The sequence below is a fragment of the Callithrix jacchus genome, chromosome 10 (genome assembly GCF_049354715.1).
Source record: "Callithrix jacchus isolate 240 chromosome 10, calJac240_pri, whole genome shotgun sequence".
In the NCBI taxonomy this organism is placed as follows: domain Eukaryota; kingdom Metazoa; phylum Chordata; class Mammalia; order Primates; family Cebidae; genus Callithrix; species Callithrix jacchus.
The window spans coordinates 93,524,493-93,544,456 of NC_133511.1; the positions used below are offsets into that span (position 1 = coordinate 93,524,493).

At 34.0% G+C, this 19,964-nt stretch overlaps 1 protein-coding gene across 12 annotated transcripts in view; it reads left to right on the forward strand.

Annotated features, from left to right (window-relative positions):
* The window catches only part of METTL15 (methyltransferase 15, mitochondrial 12S rRNA N4-cytidine), a 287,618-nt gene that overhangs the window by 8,756 nt on the left and 258,898 nt on the right, over positions 1-19,964 (forward strand). The gene's annotated exons all lie outside the window — the stretch shown is intronic.

Consider the following 19,964-nt stretch of genomic DNA (forward strand, 5'->3'; position numbering starts at 1 on the left):
TCAGCCTCCTGAGTAGCTGGTCCTACAGGTGTGAACCTCTGCACCCAGCTAAACCCAGTATTCTTTTTTTTTTTTTTGAGGAAGGGAGGGATGAAGGAAGGGAGGAAGGGGGGAAGGGAGGGAGGGAGGGAGAGAGGGGAAGGAAGGAATTCAAGCAATGAGAGAGACATTGCCGACCTGGATCTAGAGGTTTACAAGTTGATTTCTTTTTTTTTGAGTAAAGGAAAGAAGAAAAAAATGAGTAAAGGAGAGGAAGAAAGAGGAAGAGAAAGAGGGAGAGTGAGTGGAAATATTGCTTTATTCTTAAAAAAAAATGGGTATTAATAATGGCCAATCAATGTTTCATTTAAACCTATGGGTACGTGTGATGTGGTATTGACTGGAATGTTTATTTTGTGTATTTGAAGTGGAGAGCTCTATAAATATTTATTAAGTTTACTTGTTCCAGATCTGAGTTCGAGTCCTTGATATCCTTATTAATTTTCTGTCTCATTGTGTCTAAGTCTTTATGTATCTGGGTGTTAGGATCGTTAGCTCTTGTTGTTGCAATGATCCTTTTACCACTATATCTTTGTTGCTTTAAAATCTATTTTATCCGATATGAGAATTGCAACTCCTGCTTTTTATTTATTTATTTATTTATTTATTTTTGCTCTCCATTTGGTTGGTAAATCTTTCTCTATTCCTTTGTTTTGAGTCTTTGTGTATCCTTGCCTGTGAAACAGGTCTGGATGTAACATGCCGTTGGGTTTTGGCTGTGTCTTTTGATTGGGGGATTTAGTCGATTTAAATTTAGGGTTACTGCCATTTGATGTTAACTGGCTGTTTTATCCATTTGTTGGTGTAAATTCTTCTTTATGTTGGTGCTCTTTACTTTTTGGTATATTTTTAGAAGGGCTGATACTGGTTGTTTCTTTCTGTGTGTAATGCTTCTTTCAGAAGCTCTTGTAAAGCAGGCCTGGTGGTAATAAAATCTCTGAGTTCTTGCTTGTTCATAAAAGATTTTATTTTTCCTTCAGTTGTGAAGCTTAGTTTGGTTGGATATGAAATTCTGGGCTGAAGGTTCTGTTCTTTGAATATTGGCCCCCACTCTCTTCTGGCCTGTAGAGTTTCTGCTGAGAGATCTGCTGTAAGTCTGATTGGCTTGCCTTTGTGGGTAACCTGACCTTTCTCTCTGGCTGCCCTTAGTATTTTCTCCTTCGTTTCAGCCCTAGTGAATCTAACGATTATATGCCTTGGGGTTGCTCTCCTTGAGGAATATCTTTGTGGTGTTCTCTGTATTACCTGGGGTTGAATATTGACCTGCTTTGCTAGTTTAGGAAAATTTTCCTGAATAATATCCTGAAGGGTATTTTCCATCTTGGATTCATTCTCTCCGTCGCATTCAGGTACACCTAACAAACGTAGATTTGGTCTTTTCACATAGTCCCACATTTCTTGGAGACTTTGCTCATTCCTTTTTATCCTTTTTTCTCTAATCTTTTCTTCGCATTTTATTTCATTAATTTGGACTTTGACCTCTGATATCCCTTCTTCTGCTTGAACAATTCGAGTGTTTAAACCTGTGCAAACTTCTCGGAGTTCCTGTATTGTATTCTTCAGTTCCATTATTTCACTCATACTCCTCTCTAAGTTGTCTATTCTCAATAGGATTTCATCAAACCTTTTTTTCAAAATTCCTAGTTTCTTTACATTGGGCTACAACATGTTCTTTTAACTCACTGAAGTTTGTTATTATCCATTCCTTGAAGAGTGATTCTGTCATTTGGATGCGCTCGTTCTCCATCAAGCCTTGTTCCATTGTTGATGTGGAACTGTGATCATCTTTAGAGGGAGAGGTGTTCTCAGCTTTTTTATGCTGGTTTCTTCCCGTCATTGTAAGTTTATCCTCCTGTGGTCTTTGAATTTACCAACTTTCAGATTAGGTCTCTTGAGTGGGCGTCCAGGTTGTTAGTTCCCAGGGCCAGAGTAGCGGCGTTAAAACTGATGGTGCTTTTATGCCCAGGATTTTCTTGTCTGGCTTCCTTCTTGTGTCCGTAGTGGGCGACTCTGCCTTCCTGGGGCTCCAAACCTCGGTCAGAAGGGGAACCGGTCCCGTTTACTCTGCGCCGAGCGCTGCCACGTCGAGGTGCCGTCATAGTCGCTGCGCCGGGCTCTGGTGTCGTGCTGGGGGCCCTTGTGGGTCTTCTGAACCTGTTTACTCTGCTCCGAGAGCTTCCGCGCTGAGGCGCCGGCCATGAAAGTCGTGCTGGCGACCTGTGTGATTCCTCCACTGGGGATCTTCTGCTCCGTGAGCGACCAGAATTTGTCTGAAAGTGTGGCGTCATCTAGTTCTCTGCGCCTTTACTGAGAGCTGCAGTCCCAAGATGTTAGCGATCGGCCATCTTGGATCGGTCCTCTAAACCCAGTATTCTTAAATGAATTTATATGTACAAAGTATTTAACTCAATGCTGTCATGTAGTGGGATTCCAAATATGCATGAAAATGTAAATTAAAATATTAAATTGGATAAAACTTCTTGTTGAATGTGACTTCATCAAAATGAAATTCTCTTGGTATTTTTGAAACGATCCATAAAGCAGGAATAACAATTAAAATCCATATAGAACTGTGAGTTTTTAAAAAAGTATATTGAAATATATATGATATATTTTAGTGTGTTTGTATATATACATACATAAATATACATATGGATGTATACACATATACACCTACATATACATGTACGTATATATGCACATACACCTATATATGTGTGTATGTATATATATGTGTGTGTGTATATATGTACATATATATGTGTATATATACATGTATATATATGTGTGTGTGTGTGTGTGTATGAAAGGGTAGGGCAGTTAGTAGAAATTGGAACTGAATTCAGCGGCTTGAACTGGACTTCTGAAACTAAAAACCAAAGTACGTTGTATTAATTTATTGAACCCTAGTAACAAAGCCAAATGCTTATTTTGCACTAACCCACGAACTAGAAAAACAAACAGAAACAAACCATGCTACATCTTCTAGCAAATTAGTATAGTATCCAACATTTTCCTAAAACCAAGTGGAATAAAATTAGATCATTCTACAACTTGACCTACACTGCTGTTTCATTCTGCGCAAGTACCTGACAAATGTAATGTGGTTTATTTTGACATTTTCCTTGTTCTGATTTGAGTTGGGTTTTCTAGTAACTTTTTATAGAAAGTTTAATTTTATCAATGTTGTTTCTGAAAACTTTCTTGTGAGGTACACTTAGAGACGATGTTATTTCTTACCTTTTCTGCTGTCTGGCAGACAGCTTTATTCACCATTCCCTTAATCTTCAAGGAATAAAGAACTGGTGACAGTCCTTAGATAGGAAAGGTCTTCATTTCATCCGTAATCCATTATTTGCTTCTCTTCTTCCTGAGCCTTTTCCCAAAAATCATTTTTCTTTGCAAACTATGAGTCATACACTCACTTTATCAATCACTTACTTACTATTACCTTTTTCCACATCACCTTCAATGGTGAATTTACAGATGAAACTTTTGATACAACAGTATTAAAAAATATCTGAATGCATTTAAAGTGAGGCCCAAGGCATTATATAGTTCTTTTTTCTTTAATACATGGAAGGTGCTCACCTAAAGAAAATAGTGATTTTGGGAATTTCTTCAGCATCATAGCTAGGTTATTACATATATAGTTTACTACAAATTAGTTTTTCAATACACTTAAAATATTTACTAGTTTTAGTTATGGGAAAAATATCTTCTTGGAAGATATTTAAAAGTTTAATCTTTAAGAAGGAATTAAAGATATTATAATTATTTCTCCTTTCTTAGTTTGCATTATTTCATGTTATAGGCGAATACCTTCTTGTGAAATGTATTATTCTAAAAACATTTTTTTTATCCTTCAGATATTTTAGTCTAGGCTAATAGATCAACTTCTTGTTCTTGATTTCTGAAAACTGGAGTAAAAAAGTGTAGTTGTTTTCTAAATAACTAAATCCTACTTAGTTTAAGATGGTAGCAATTTGGAGAGTATAGGAAACCTGGTATTCTTGCACCAATAGTAATGCTAATTTAGTTTGGTGCCTTGGGGCTTCTCTGAGTGTTGTTACAAGGGTACAAGTACTCCACTAGTATAAGTAGCTGTGCAGTTTTGGTCCACTAATTTGCCATGGTTGTGCCTCAGATTCCTCATCTGTAAAATGAGGAAATAGAACCTATTTCACTTCTGTTTACTGTGAGGATTGGATGAGTTAATATATATAAATTGTTTAGAATGATATCTTCCAAGTATTTTAGCTCAAAAAACATTTGTTATTATGGGGATAGGAAGAGTCAGAGTTGGTAGCTAGATTTAAAAAGAAATTCTGGAGAAATGCAAGGGGAAAGCAAAGGTGGAACCAACATGTCTAAACTGAAAAAGTACTGTTTCCTCTTTCTAGAACTTTCCTCATCTCCATCCTTCAGGCCTCGAGTCAGGTTTTACTTCTTTTTTTGGGAATTTTTCATGAGCCTCCACAGAAGACAAGTATCCCAATTATATATCATGTACTTTTCTTCTTAGCAACTGTAATAAGTCATAATTATAATTTTTATGAGATTATTTGTTCAGTGGACATCTCTCTTAGTAAATTGTCCTCCATGAAGCCATGGACATGTTTGTCTTGTTTACCATTGTATCTCTAGTGCCTAGCATAAGGCCTGCCACATGGTGGCTTTGTAATGATGTTTTAATTGAATGAATAAAAGTCAAAGTAAACTAGAAGACAGATGTGAGGCACCAATAAAAGGAATGTCCCTTGGGTAGTGAGGTAGCTTCTCTGGCTCAAGACTTTTATATCATTTTAGCATCAGGGTGGCAGGCCAGGTCGGATCAAGTAACTGGAGGAACTGATGAGAAAACAGATACAAAGGCTGAGAAAATAAGCTGTCTCTTAAACTGAAGCAAAATAGATTATGATGTCAAATAGGCTAAGATTGCTGGGTTTGGTTTATAAATGTTACAAAGTAAGTATTTTACCTAATTTAAGTTATAATATTTAGTATTATTTTTTATAATTGTTAGATTTTCTATAGTTGTTATAGTACCAACTTTGATAATTTTCTTTATTAAATGCATTATGCTCTGTACAATAGAATTTTCTTAAGATTTGTAGCAGTATTTTACTTGTTTTATTTAAAAAGCTTTGTAATCTTTAATGGAAACGAGACATCAGAGAGAGAAAAATACTAAAACTATGTGTTTTGTCTTTAAATATTGAAGGCCGATGACAGGAGTTTATTTTGTTTGACCCCAAACTGTTAAAGTGAAACTTTTCTAAGGGACAGGACTAATGGCATAGCACCTAGAGGGAGATACCTTTTTTTTCTTTTTAAGAAATAACTTAAAATTTCAGATACGATGGACTGTTGATGTTGTGTTTTCCCTCTCTTATTTTTTTAAAATATAGGTTTCTTTGAAGCAAATTTTATTTTCCATTGCATTCTAGCTTTGTTTGGAGAATGGCTTTAAAAAGCATGGAGTATATTAAGTGGCCTTTGTATTAAAATATCTTCTGAAGTGTGACACTGCCTGTGTTGTGCTGGTAAAGGTTTAACACCTGACTCTCTCGGGATAGGAGGTGGGATGTGAATTAAAATACAAAAAACCCTGATTTTAGTATTTGCAAAGGTCCATGGTATACATATTCCTGATGTCACTGAATGTAGATTTAGTCTCTGCCTATTTCTTCAACTTCTGTTTCCCTCCTCTTGGATTGTATATCAATCACAGTACAGTTTTCCATACACTTTGTAGTATTTGATGCATCTATGCCCTTATACTTGATCTTTTCCCTGTGACTTGTTGGTCTGAGAACATCTTGTTCATATTTCAGTATTTGGGTTTATCAACTTATCCTGCTTCAAGTTTCTCTGCAAAGTTATTCACTCTCTTTGTCTTCACGTCTTCAGAACCTTGTCCCTTTTTTTCTCCTTTTTTTTAAAAAAAATTTTTTTGAGTACATAGCAGGTGTATATATTTATGGGCACATGAGCTCTCTCAACACAGGCATTCAGTGTGTGACAATCACATCAGTAAATGGGTCATCCATCATCTCAAGCATTTATCATTTCTTTCTGCTACAAATATCCCAATTATATTCTTTTAGTTATTTAAAAATGTACAACAAATCGTTCTTGACTGTTACCCTGTTGTGCTTTCAAATAATCTTACTCATTCTAACTATATTGAACCTTGTCCTTTTAAAAATCATGGAGTGCATTACATTGTATTATAATTATTTCTTCACTGCTACTAGATTGGAAGCTTACTAAGAATAAAGACAATGCCTTTTTCTTTTTTGTTTCCCTAGTGCCTGGCTCTTAGTGGGAGGGCAAGAAATATTTTAACTGTAGTTAAATTGATGATTTATTAGTGTTATCAGTTGATTTAACTTAATTGACTTTCTTTTATTTTTTTATTTTTTTGAGACGGAGTTTCGCTTTTATTACCCAGGCTGGAGTGCAATGGCGCAATCTCGGCTCACCGCAGCCTCCGCCTCCTGGGTTCGGGCAATTCTCCTGCCTCAGCCTCCTGAGTAGCTGGGATTACAGGCTGTGCCACCATGCCCAGCTAAGTTTTGTATTTTTAGTAGAGACGGGGTTTCACCATGTTGACCAGGATGGTTTGGATCTTTTGACCTCGTGATCCACCCGCCTCGGCCTCCCAAAGTGCTGGGATTATAGGCGTGAGCCACCGCGCCTGGCCTTAATTGACTTTCTTATTTATGCACTGGGACCTGAGGATAGTGCTGTCTTTTGGCTTTGTGCTATATATAACAGTTTGTTGCTTCATTTGTATAATAGATTTAGAAAGACACTTTTAATACATCTTAAAAGGGTTTCAAAATATTCTTAAAATGAGCTCTCCAATATAGCTAGTAATGGTTTATAACATAACTTGAGAGTAACAATATATTATTAATACTAAAATACAACATTTTAGAAGCAAATTGCCTTCTTGAAGAAAACAGTTTATTTTTCATATTACTTTATTGTTTTTAGAAATATACAATTGTGTGTGTGTGTAGATATATTAACAAGCAAAATGAATATTGTTGCTTTATTATTTTACTGTTCCAGGTTCTATATTGAAGATTTTTTTAAATGAAAATTTTAAAGCATGTCTTTGATATATATTTAAAAATCTTATTAGCATTAGATTTTATGATTTGCTTGATGTTTATTATATGCAATATATAAAGAGTGGCATATTTATTTTATCTGTTATTTGGGATAATTGTAGAATTTGTAGGTAACCTGTACTGCCTGGCAATGTGATGAACATTTTGAATATTGTTGTTAAGGTATTTAAAATCTTTTAGGGAGTCAAAGTAAATGCAAAATGAATAGTCAACAATTAAATGTTGGATTCTTATATTTGATCAATAAATAATTTTATATAATATTTCTAGTTATAAAAAGTAGAGTTTTTTTTAATAACTCTAATGTGTATTAACTCCATCTTACTCACTCAAAGTATCAAGTTTAGAAATTCCTCTTAGAAAGTCTTGGTATAAGGAATAGGAAGATGAATCCCACAGGTAAAGTTAGCCTGTTTTCTTTTAATGAGAATGTTTATGGATTATATTTTCTAAAACGTGATTTTTTTATTAAATCATGTTATAAAAAATGTGAAAAACTGATGCAGAAATGCGTTGTCTTGGTTATCTCTTTCAAATCTTCATATATATCTAGATTATATATATGATACAAATATATATAATTATATATAAAGATATATATATTATCTACAGATAAATATGTAAAGGATATAGATCTTCATATATATAGATGAAGATTTGAAGAGATAACCAAGATATATATACATATCTATCTATATATATGTGTGTGTATATATATTTATATCTATATAGATATATAGTCTTTAGGTAAATGAGATAGTTATGCCTCAAGTATTACTTAATCTCTTTAACAGTTTTTTAGAGTTTTAGAAGTAAATACATTATTCATAACTAAAATGAAAACAGTTTTATGCTTATTTTTTCCATAATGATGGGTTACCATTTAAAATATTGTTAATATAGATATATTTATAGGTATGCATATATACATTTAATGTGTAAGTATATGTAACCAAATGTGTATCATTAGGTTTTTATATTCAAATCGTTAATAATTCCAGTGTATATTGACTGTATAACATCTTTTTTAGTAAATTAAGCATTCATGAAAATATGCTTGTTTTTTTACCACTGAATTAATGCATTGTTATCACTATATAATTCTTTTTATTTGAATTGTGAAGCAAATTATTACTAGAGGACATCAAATAATTAAGACCAACAACTTATTCAATTCTTTTTCCTATCCAATGGCTTTAAATTATCTTTCTTCTAACTGGTCTTTGTCATGGTCCAAAGCATGGTCCAAATTCTTTGCTACTGAAATATAAAAATTACAATTAAAAAAAATTTACTTCCAAGGTAATTAGAAATTAATTTTAAAAACTGTTGATCCAAAAACGATTTGAACCAACAGTTTTTAAAACTAGTCAAAAAATTATGGCTTCACAATTGATAAAAATGTTATACTCTCATGTTTAAAAGTCAGACATGTATACTGAATCTGAATTTATTTTTTTTTTTTTTTGAGACTGAGTTTCGCTGCTGTTACCCAGGCTGGAGTGCAATGGCGCGATCTCGGCTCACCGCCACCACCGCCTCCTGGGTTCAGGCGATTCTCCTGCCTCAGCCTTCTGAGTAGCTGGGATTACAGGCACGCGCCACCATGCCCAGCTAATTTTTTGTATTTTTAGTAGAGATGGGGTTTCACCATGTTGACCAGGATGGTCTCGATCTGTTGACCTCGTGATCCACCTGCCTCGGCCTCCCAAAGTGCTGGGATTACAGGCTTGAGCCACCGCGCCCGGCCACTGAATCTGAATTTTATGTTTATTTAAGAGCCATTCTCCTGGTTCAGTAAATAGAGGTGACCTAGGCAGAAAACAGGTTTATTGTATGTGAGAAGCTCATAGAAAGAAAAAGGAGAAATGAGTGAGGTTTTTTTGTTCATAAAGCACACACACATGAATCATCCTGGGTACTGGTTACTCTCTATTTAGGTCAACATTAGTCCCTGATCAATAGTCTAATCATAGTTGCTGCAAGAGGCAAGGCCTTAGTGGCTCTGTCTTTTCCCATTGTTCCTCTTAAGTCACATGTTGTTTGCTGAAGAGTGGTAGGAGATATACCTTGACCTTGTGACTTCTCACATTTTATTTTATTCTTCTCCCACTACCTTTTCCTCATATAACAAACTACTTAATCCCAGCTACTCAGGAGGCTGAGGCAGGAGAATTGCCTGAACCCCAGAGGCAGAGGTTGCAGTGAGCCGAGATCGCACCATTGCACTCCAGCCTGGGTAACAAGAGCGAAACTCCGTCTCAAAACAAACAAACAACCAAACAAACAAACAAACAAACAAACAAACAACTGAGCTGAGGTGTAAGTGGCATAATTAAAATGTTATTTTATAATAAACCAAGTTGCCAGGCCTTATGGTAACTCATCTTATAATGTTCTATAAGCTCTCTTTTTTCCTTTGTGGTCAGTTACTAATAGTTGTCCCTTTTGGGTGAAACAAATACCATTTACCAGGAGATAATATGCATTTAAATATTTTATTTTTCTTATATTGCTTTCTAAAATATGTGTTTTTTTATAGCTACTTATTTTTCTTGTTCTGTATAAACTATTTACTTTGTTCTTCAGTATTTGAAAAGTCATTATATCAAATTCTATGCTAATTTAGGCATATATTTTTTATCTTTGTCCTATTTATTTGGCCTGTGTCATCTGTAATAGTTTTCTATATAATTAAATTTCAAGATCAAACTGAAATGTTTCTTTCTTTTTTTTTTTTTTTTTTGAGACGGAGCGCAATGGCGCGATCTCAGCTCATCGCAACCTCCGCCTCCTGGGTTCAGGCAATTTTCCTGCCTCAGCCTCCTGAGTAGCTGGGATTACAGGCATGCATCATCATGCCCGGCTAATTTTTTGTGTTTTTAGTAGAGACAGGGTTTCACTATGTTGACCCAGATGGTCTTGATCTCTTGACCTTGTGATCCACCTGCCTCGGCCTTCCAAAGTGCTGGGATTACAGGCTTAAGCCACCGCGCCCGGCCTGAAATCTTTATTTTGTTACATATATTTTTCTTTCTGGCAAGCAAAAGAAGTAAACTATGGATATTTAATATATTCATAAAGATGGAGAATTTTTCACTTGAAGACAGTGTACACTGGGAAGAATATTATTAATAACAACAACATAGAGTTGTATAAGATTTTACTGTTTGTGAAGCACTCTTGTGTATTATTGACTGTGCTTTGGAATATGGAAATGACACGAAATGTCTCCAATGCGCATGTTTTACTGCAACAGTATTGTAATAAATGAGTGTTTGGACTTGAATGTTTCTAGCTAATAATCAAGTTATACGGTATGCTTCTTTTCCTTCAATCATAAGTGTTTTTACGTTCTAGTGGACACCCTAAAAGATCACAGAGCTTGTATCAGGCCCCTTAATCCTTTAGGACAGCTATTTGGCCTAATGTCACTGAAGAATAGATCACTAGCCTCCTGAACACTTGTAACTATGCCCGTGCTCAGTCATTTGGAGCACATTATGCTCTCCTTGTCTTCATAACCCTCTGCAGAGAAGTCTAGACACATCTAATTGGCTAGCTCACTGAATTTTTCAGAGCTTGATCCCAGATTGATCTCTCACTCTTGCAAGGAAACCTTATGTTTATAATGACAGTATCAGAAGACAAATTGCTCAAAGAAAGATATGGGATAAACCGACTAGAGCCATTAAGTGACTGAAGCTTAGAAATGAAGATGGAGAGAAACGGTGGTGTCGAGGGAAATGAAAGACTATGAGGATGACTTGAAGGAACAGTGTGTTAATTTTAAAAAGGAAAACAAACTCCATGAATTTCTGTCTTCTCTATATATGTTCCCTGTTTTTTCTAGCACTGAGCTACCATTAGTCTCTTCTCTATGGCTTTAATATTACTCTTAACTTTGTGGCAGAAATACGAAAGAGTTAAAACTGACTTCAGTTTTCCACCCCGTTATTTTAAATGACCTTTATGATGTTTATAAGAATCCTTTAATTTTTCTACCAGTATAGAATATTACTGCCAAGATAGTTTCTTCTTTGAGTAGTATATGAAACCAACATTTTTTAGTAGAAACACTTGATATTTTTCCAATTTAAAACTACCAAAATAGTGAACTACTTTTATGAATGAACATGTAACTAACTTCTCTTGCAAGGGCCTGTTTTAGAATTTAAATACAGACAGATTTTTCGGAGAATTGAGATAACTGTGAGAGAGGAATGTTTTATAATGTTTTCTTGTTTTTGTACTTATTTTTGTAACATCATGTTAGTAATAGAAACCATCCAAGATTTTTCTAAAGTTATTAAGCTTTCCCCTGAGGAGAGTAAAGGCATGATTGATAGCATATAAAATAAATACTTTATTTCAAGATTTCTCCAGAGTAGGTGTTAAAACTTCTTTGAGCAATTTATTTCAGGGATATAACAGTCAGTTTTGTTTAAGGTAAGTATGCCTTCTGAAAGCCAGGAGGAAGAAGTGGTATAGTGTCAAATTCTCCATTTCCTTTGAAATCTGTGTATAGATTGACACTATTCTGGTTTGATTGTGCTGATGATATTATATCTGAGTCTTTTGCAACTAGATAAACAAGTATCCATCTAAATCTCTGAAATTTTGTTTCATTTTTGATTTCAGTGTATTCTGTTCTGAATTTTGGAACTAAGCTAACTGATTTTACTCATTTGATTTTATGATTACATGTGGAAAAAAAACAAAACCACAATGTTACAGGTCTCTCACATCTTTCACTGTACTTCTGTGATAAAGGGAATTAGAATAATTTATTAGTTAAATGAGGTAACTATAAACCAATGTTGAACACATTCGATTTTGAGTTAGGATGATTGTGTATTCCAGATACAACTTAAATTGCTATAACTGTTTAGCTAACTTCTTTTTTGGATAAAAAATATTCTAAAATCTTATTTTTCCAAAATGTAAACTTACCTTATATACGTTTTAATTAAACTGTTCTTGATCGACTGAAGGTAGTTATTTAGAATATTTGTTGTTTCCATATTCTACACAACAGTGGAATTCTAAGTGACTTAATTTCTTCTTTCTCTAAATCCTCACATGGCTATGTGTTTTTGGGTGGCTTCATTTCTTTTCAGCTAGTGCTTATATCTTAGTATGCTCACTTTGAGCAATTGAGTCTTCTTAACTAAATTTTCCAATACATTCAATCTAAGCAAATTGATGGGGTTTTCTTGGTGAAAGTAGGTAGCACATTACTTAAGAAGACCTTGAGTATTCATCCCTCAGATATATTCATGGCTGATTCTCTCACTCTGGTCGTTATTCCAGTGATACTTTTTATAGGGATGCCTTCCTTGGCCACCCCATCTGAAATTTCAACTACCATCTTCAAATGTTTGATATCCTCCTTCCTTGCTTCTTTTTTTCCTTAGTCCTTATCAATATTATGCTGTATATACCATTCTCTTTTGCTTCTTAACTCTCTGTCCCTTCCTCCCCCAGCTCTCTTCCCTACTTCCTCCATGGCACACTAGCATGAAAGATTAGATTTTTTTTCTGACTTTTACCACTGTGTCCTCAGTGCTAAGACCATTTGACATGTAGAAGATATCCCATCAATATTTGTTGAAATAAATATTGAATGGAGGAATGAAAAGAAAGGTCCTAGTGAAAGAGACATTGAGAAGTTGGATGTGGCAATAATTGGGTGAAGAGAATAAATGATAGGGAGAAATGAAAAAATGGCAGTGAGCTGTTAAGTTTCAGTTTTAGTGTGAAAATGAGACCAGTATCTCATTAATTCAGTAGATATCTATTAAGTTGCTATTATATATCCGGTGCAATACACTTACTATTGGATATGCAACATAGAACAAAATTAGACCTGGTCTTAGCCCTTAAGGAGCTTACAATTTTGTGGTTGAAATGGGCATTTATCAAGTAATTATGCAAGTGAATGTGAAATTTCCACTGCTATGAGAGGATATAGTGCTCTGAGATCTCTCAACAGGAGAATTTAAACTGGTGAGGTTTTCTTAAGGGGAATTAATAAAGCTAAAGAATCTAGACAGTTGAATAGGTTAAGAGGAGGGTAAAGAACATTCAAAGAGAAAAGAGAGCATGCACAAAGGTTCTGTGCTGGGAGGGAGCTTGGTAAGATCCTAAGCAAGCCACTGAGTGAGTGCGCTGAAAATGCACAGAGGAAGATGGTGCAAGATGAGGCTGGAGAGGCAGGTGGAGGTAAGAGATGATTAAGTCTGCTTTTTAAAAAGATAATTCTGTCTACACTTACGCAGGATGGATTGGTCCAGATTAATTATGAAGCTTTTGTCCAGACAAAAGATAATGAGTGGTAATAGTTGAGATACTGGAGAAGAATGGGCAGATTTGGGAGAGATATAGAGGTAAAAAGCATAGGACAAAGCTGACATTTGTTAAATACTGTGTTAGTTCAGGCTGCTTTAACAAATGACTATAGACTGGGTTGCTTAAAAAAATGACCATTCATTTCTCACAATTCTGGAGAAGGGGTGTCTAAGATCAAGGTGCCAGCAGATGCAGTATGTGGTGAGTACCTAGGACTTGAAGAAAAAGATTGTTTCCTGGCACCATGAAGCTGGAGTAAAAGGTAAATTATTTATGATACTTTTGATACTTGGATTATTTTTTAAATATTCTTAACTTTTTCCTTGCTATTGTTAATAATATTTTATTTAAGTTCCAAAACACTCACTTGCTGATGTACTATATACACATTATTTTATTTAATTTAGAAACTTGTATCTGTAACATGAACCTAATTTATTTGAAAGAAGCATTTTATTGCTATTGTTTTATGTAGAATAAGCATTACCACATAGAACCAATTAATTAAATTAATACTATTATCACTACTAATCTATGTAAAATTATATAGATTTTTCTGTGTAAAATTTTTATTTACATAAAATTATACTAAAGAAATTGCGCAGACAGTTAAAAGTTTGCCAGCTTGATAACTATGATATTATTCATCTTTGGTACATTATTTGAAATTTGCTGTTTCTTTTCATGTGTTTATAGCTTAATTGCCTTGGGCTAATATTCAACCTATTAGTTGGCTTATCACCATTCAGAGACTGGTAAATTAAGTGTCAGGCAATACTCGCTTGAGTCTGAAAGTGATTTCTTACTTATATCTTTCATAGCTGTTTATGAATTATGCTTATAAAGGAAGGATTTTCTTGTATGTAAATTTCCATCGAATGCTCTCTGGGTATTTTTTTATGGCAACCATTTTAGCCAAGACAGAAACTTTGCTTCCATATTTATGTATTAATGGTGTTATATAGGTTGGGTGAAAAATAAATTAAGCATAGAAAAAACAACCAGAAATAACAGTATTATATCTGGATGAATGCATGTTGCTGTTAGTTACTATATACCACATTCATATTCTACAAGAATGTTTAAAATAATCATATAAGTAATAATTTAGCTTAAATCAATATAATACTAGAAATTGAAAGTAGAATTTGTATGAGAAAGACATTCAAGGAGTACAGTTTTGTAAATGTTATTTGCTGAAAATTGATAAATTATATATATATGCTATATACATTTATTTTCAAGCTTCTTAAAAATTAGACATGTTGTAGTTTATGAAGTTTTCCTTCAAAACAATTTCAATGTTAGTGATAGAAACTTAAATTTTTACAATGGACATTTTATGTGAATCCTTTGCTGTGGTTTTATTTTGTAATATTTTGCATAAAAGTTGAAAAGTGAGCAGAAACTCTGCAATCACTGTTTTTCCCTTTGTTGAATGCAGGGATATGGGATTTGCTGTAAAATTGTGAGAAGGGAAACTAAATTATATAAAATGAGTTTTCTGATCATTCAGATTTAGTAGGTAAGACTTTATTACTTAATTAGTCTTAGGTGATTTGGGATATTCTGACCATCAACTAAATTTTTTAGTCTGTAATCTAAAGTGGTACTAATGGTGTTTTAGGAGAGTACAAATGCATTAAGTTGACTAAACTATATCAATTAGCCTGATGGTTTTCCTCTTTGTTATGTTAATTTATTCCCATGGTTCAGAAGTTGGGGATCCTTTTTTTTTAAAAAAAATTTTTAACTTTTTTGCTTACATGGGTCTTTTATTGCTGGATTTCTCAACTTGTTCATGTAGGACATAATGGAGGAAGTCCTCATAGGACATAATGGAGAAAGAAACGTGTTGTAATAACATATTCCCAATTTTAGCTTACAAATATATTCCTCTGTCCAACACTTGAGGGATCTTTTAGATGCTATTCATTTACACAGCAACTCAGTAGACTTTAGGTCAACATGTGCATGAATAAGTAGTTATCTTGAATATTTGAAATTATTTAGATTTTCCCCCAATTTTCTTAATGTTTTATATATTGATTTTGTGATATTGCAGAAGAAAAACACACTCATTCTTTGACATTGATTTTTTTTTTTTTTTTTACTTTTTTAATCATAAAACTTGGGGAAAAAAATCTTCAAATCATTTTTTTTTGAGACGGAGTCTCTGTTGCCTAAGCTGAAATGCAATGGCACAATGTTGGCTCACCACAACTTCCTCCTCCCGGGTTCAAAAGATTCTCCTCCTTCAGCCTCTTGAATAGCTGGTACTACCGGTGTGCACCACCACGCTTGGCTAATTTTTGCATTTTTAGTAGAGATAGGGTTTCACCATGTTGGCCAGGCTAATCTTGAATTCCTGACCTTAAGTGGTCCAGTCGCCTTGGCCTCCTATAGTGCTGGGATTACAGGTGCGAATCACCAAGCTTGGCCCCTTATAATTACTTTTTAAATACGCTATAAAAGAACTTTAAAAAGTTGAATTCAGTAAACATGTATTAAATGTTTTTTTAATGTAGTTTTCATTGTGTTGGGGGATTGAGGGATTACCAAAATAGTGAGTGAATAAAAGTGGAGGGGATAAACTATGCCTGGAAGATTTATCTTGTAATTAAAGGCTTATGTTGTGGAATACCAGTATTAAGAAGAAACTGAATTCAATTTGATCACCTACATTTATAATTGGTGGAGAAAAAGCTACGGTACAAAACTCATGGGGAACAGGAAAGAGGGCTTTCATTTAAAGAACATACCAGGCTTGTCATGGTGGCTCATGCCTATAATCCCAACCCTTTAGAGGCTGTGGTGGGAGGATTGCTTCAGCACAGGAGTTCGACATCAGATTGGGCAAGGTGGTGAGACCCCCATCTATAGAAAACAAACAAAAAATGCTGGACATGGTGACATATACCTGCAGTCCTAGTTACTTGAGAGGCTGAGGTGGGAGAATCACATAAGCCCTGGAGGTCAAGGCTGCAGTAAGCTGTGATCACACCACTGCATTCCAGCCTTGGTGACAGAGTGAGACCCTATCTCAAAAAACAGGCAACAAACTAACACACATCCTTGGCATCCTTGTGTTAAGTGATATATGTGAGGATGGATTTAAATCTGAGGGTTCATAATTCAATAGGTAGGAATAGTTTGTATGCACATAACTGTAATAGTAATACTAGTTGAAAAAATAAGTGTTATAAGAAAGGCATACTTTTCAAATTAGAGAAGGGAGAACACAAGCAGATGTGTACAAGTGAGGACTGGATGTTTAAAGAACAGAATATTTAAAATTTCAGTTATAATATGTTGAAATGATAGAAAGGTCTAACAGCTGACGGAGAGAGGTGAAGGTCACTGGATTTGAGATGTACATATTGACAAAGTATGAGACATTGTGTCAGTCACATGTACAGATGTTACATTCACAGTTATTCTGTTTATAAGTATAAACATTATTCTTGACCACTTAAATATGACATATGGCATTGCTAAATACGACTTGATTTTCCAAAGTAGAGAGCTATTTTTGGTAAAGTTTCTTTTGGTTTGTGCAATAGTTACATTTCTAGAAAAGTCAGTGTATATTAATTAAATCCTTGTGAAAAGTACTGTGTGATCTGAAAAAATGACATTTTGTTTTAGGCTTGGATAGTTGTTGCTGCCCCCTCTCCTTCGTGAATAGACACTGTAAGTCATGCAAAATTTGGGTCAGTTTATTTTGTAGCATGCGCTGTGCATTTGTGCATTGCAGGATATCCAGCATTCCTATATCTCACACTTTAAGTGCTAGTGGCATCCTCCAATTAGCATTTCTGGGTTAGAGGAAAGAAGGCACAGAGCAGTACGTGGATTAGACTCAAGGAAAAGGCTTCTATTTTGCGCAGTGACCAATATGATAGAGATGTGAAATAGGGAATCAACCTGGCAACAGAATTTCAAGTACATTCCTGACATAAAATTGGCGTGGGGCAAGGTGGTTAAGTTTTCTTACCATCTCAGCCTCTTGTCCATATTTAACTTCTTTCCTCATACCATCCCTATCCCAGGTGTACCTGGTAGCCTGATCATGTTAACACTCATGGCCCAAGTGAGAATTCTTGACTGGTTTTGGTAAAGCACATAAATTCAGCATACTTTCTCTTTTAACTGAATTAGCATTTTTCTCACTTTCTACTATACTTCCAAGCATATTTTTTAGCCATTTGAAGACAGTTGCAAAAGATGCCTGATCTTCCCATGTAATGTTTATTTCTCTGTTTTTTTCTTGCCATTATTAGGTAAATGTGTTTCATGAAATATAATCTTTGTATTTCTGTTTGATTGTGAACATATCTAAATGCAATAAAATGCATTGGAATCAGTGAAGATGATCATTGTAATTTTATCTTTTGTTCAAACAAATACACTTTTAATAGAGTCACCATTGACCGACTTGAACAGTTTTTGTTGTCTTGAAAGATTATTCATATGCAGCAGATTACTTCTGATGAACCTGATAATCAGAAGTATTACTTTCAAAAGATTAATGTTATAAAGTGTAGCCTTGTTGAGCTATATAGATGTTGTGCTTTTTCTGAATTTGGTGACCTTTGTAATGTGGAACAGTATTCTTCATTTTAAATAAAAATGTAGAGTGATTTAAAAAAATGATTATTTACCTGGGGCATTAAACCAGGTCTGAAGATGTTTTTAGCTTCATCTGTGATGTAAAACCCATAGTGAAGATTAGAAGTAGTTCCTCAAGTATGCATGCCTTATATATTTCTAGTGTTAATATCTTTCCTAGGGGAAATGCCCATACTGTGGAATTCACTGTGATTAGCATTGATTTGTTATGCTTCTTGGGTCTTCTTGCAAAGAAGCCAGACTTGTACGAACCTCTTTTTTGCCCTGTAAAGGTCATAGCAACAGACATTGTCTTATCAGTATAATGATTTCTTAACTGACTTAAATGGTAATATGTAATAATATACAACTATATGCATGGGTGATATTTTTAATTAATTAAAATACTAAATTTTATTCAAGAATAAAAATTAAAAATGTATATTTAAATTTTATATTTCATATTAAAATATATAATTAGATATCTATAACTATATTATGCAAAATTTTATATTAAAATATATGTAAATTTTCATATTAAAATATATATAATGTTATTTCAGAAGAATTGAGTATTTTATAAAATCCAGTTTGTTCTTGTCCCTTAACCTTAACTTTGATATATTACTTGTTCTGTGTTTTAAGCTGGTAGAAAATAATTTCTTCTCTCTCTCTCTCTGTTTTTATCATAATCTTGAAAATGAATTCGTTAAATAAGTTAATTAATTTCAACTGTTTTTAAGTCTGTCTTGTGGAGGATTTCTTTCATGATATTTTCCTAAAATATAACTGAGTTTATATTTACTGTACAGTGAATTTTTCAATTATTCCTTGAAAATTCACATTGGGGTAGCTTATGATATTAGTACATTTGAGGAGAATTATTTCATCATCTTTGATAGATGATGCGGCTGCTTGTTGTTTTGTTTGTTTTCATTACCATAGACAGATTCCTGAAAAGCTGGTGAACATCAAATTCCAAAATCTTCTCTCTTCCCACTGCATTAAATTATAATCTTAGTATGTTTTATTTGAATTTAGAGAACTGAATTAATACTTATTTCTAAAATTGATGTTTGTATTTTTAACAAGAAGATACATTTTTTGAGTTTTAATCTTTATCTCCTTAGATGGCAGTCCAATAACCTATTAGAATTATGACGCATAAGGAATTTAATTACAATTTCTAAGTCTTACAAAATAAAAAAGTATTAATTGGTGATATTTGCTAAAATATGTCATAAAGAACAATATCCTAACTGGGAGTATTTCTTAAGAGCAATCTGATTTAAGAAAAAGACAAAAGGTAAGGTTTTGTAAGTTTGTAAATTTTTGTTTCTTGAACTATTTAGAAACATAGATTTTAAAATGTCTCCTGGAATAGCTGGGCTAGAAATAGTGGTTCAAGGGTGCGAGGAGATGATAGAATCCTTTTAAAGGGAACTTTTTTTTACTACAATGGCAAGAAATAGATGCCTTATAGATGAGAGTTGTGACTCGTATTAAATAAAAGGGTTCAAGACAATTTCAGGCTTACTGTGGCCACTTTACTATCAGTCTTGGCATTTGATCAATTGAGGAACATTTTGAAAAAATATATTTCTCTTGACACACTATGGTAGCTAGTCTACAAGATGGCTTCCATTGATCATCACTGCCTAGTAATCATGTTCATATGTAGTCCCCTGGTGCATTGAATTAGGTTGACAGAGGACTATTATTTTGCAGTAATCAATAAGATACTGTAAAAATGACAGTGTGTGACTTCAGAGGCTAAGTCGTAAAATAAATTTTGGCTTCTTCCATGCTGTCTTTGGA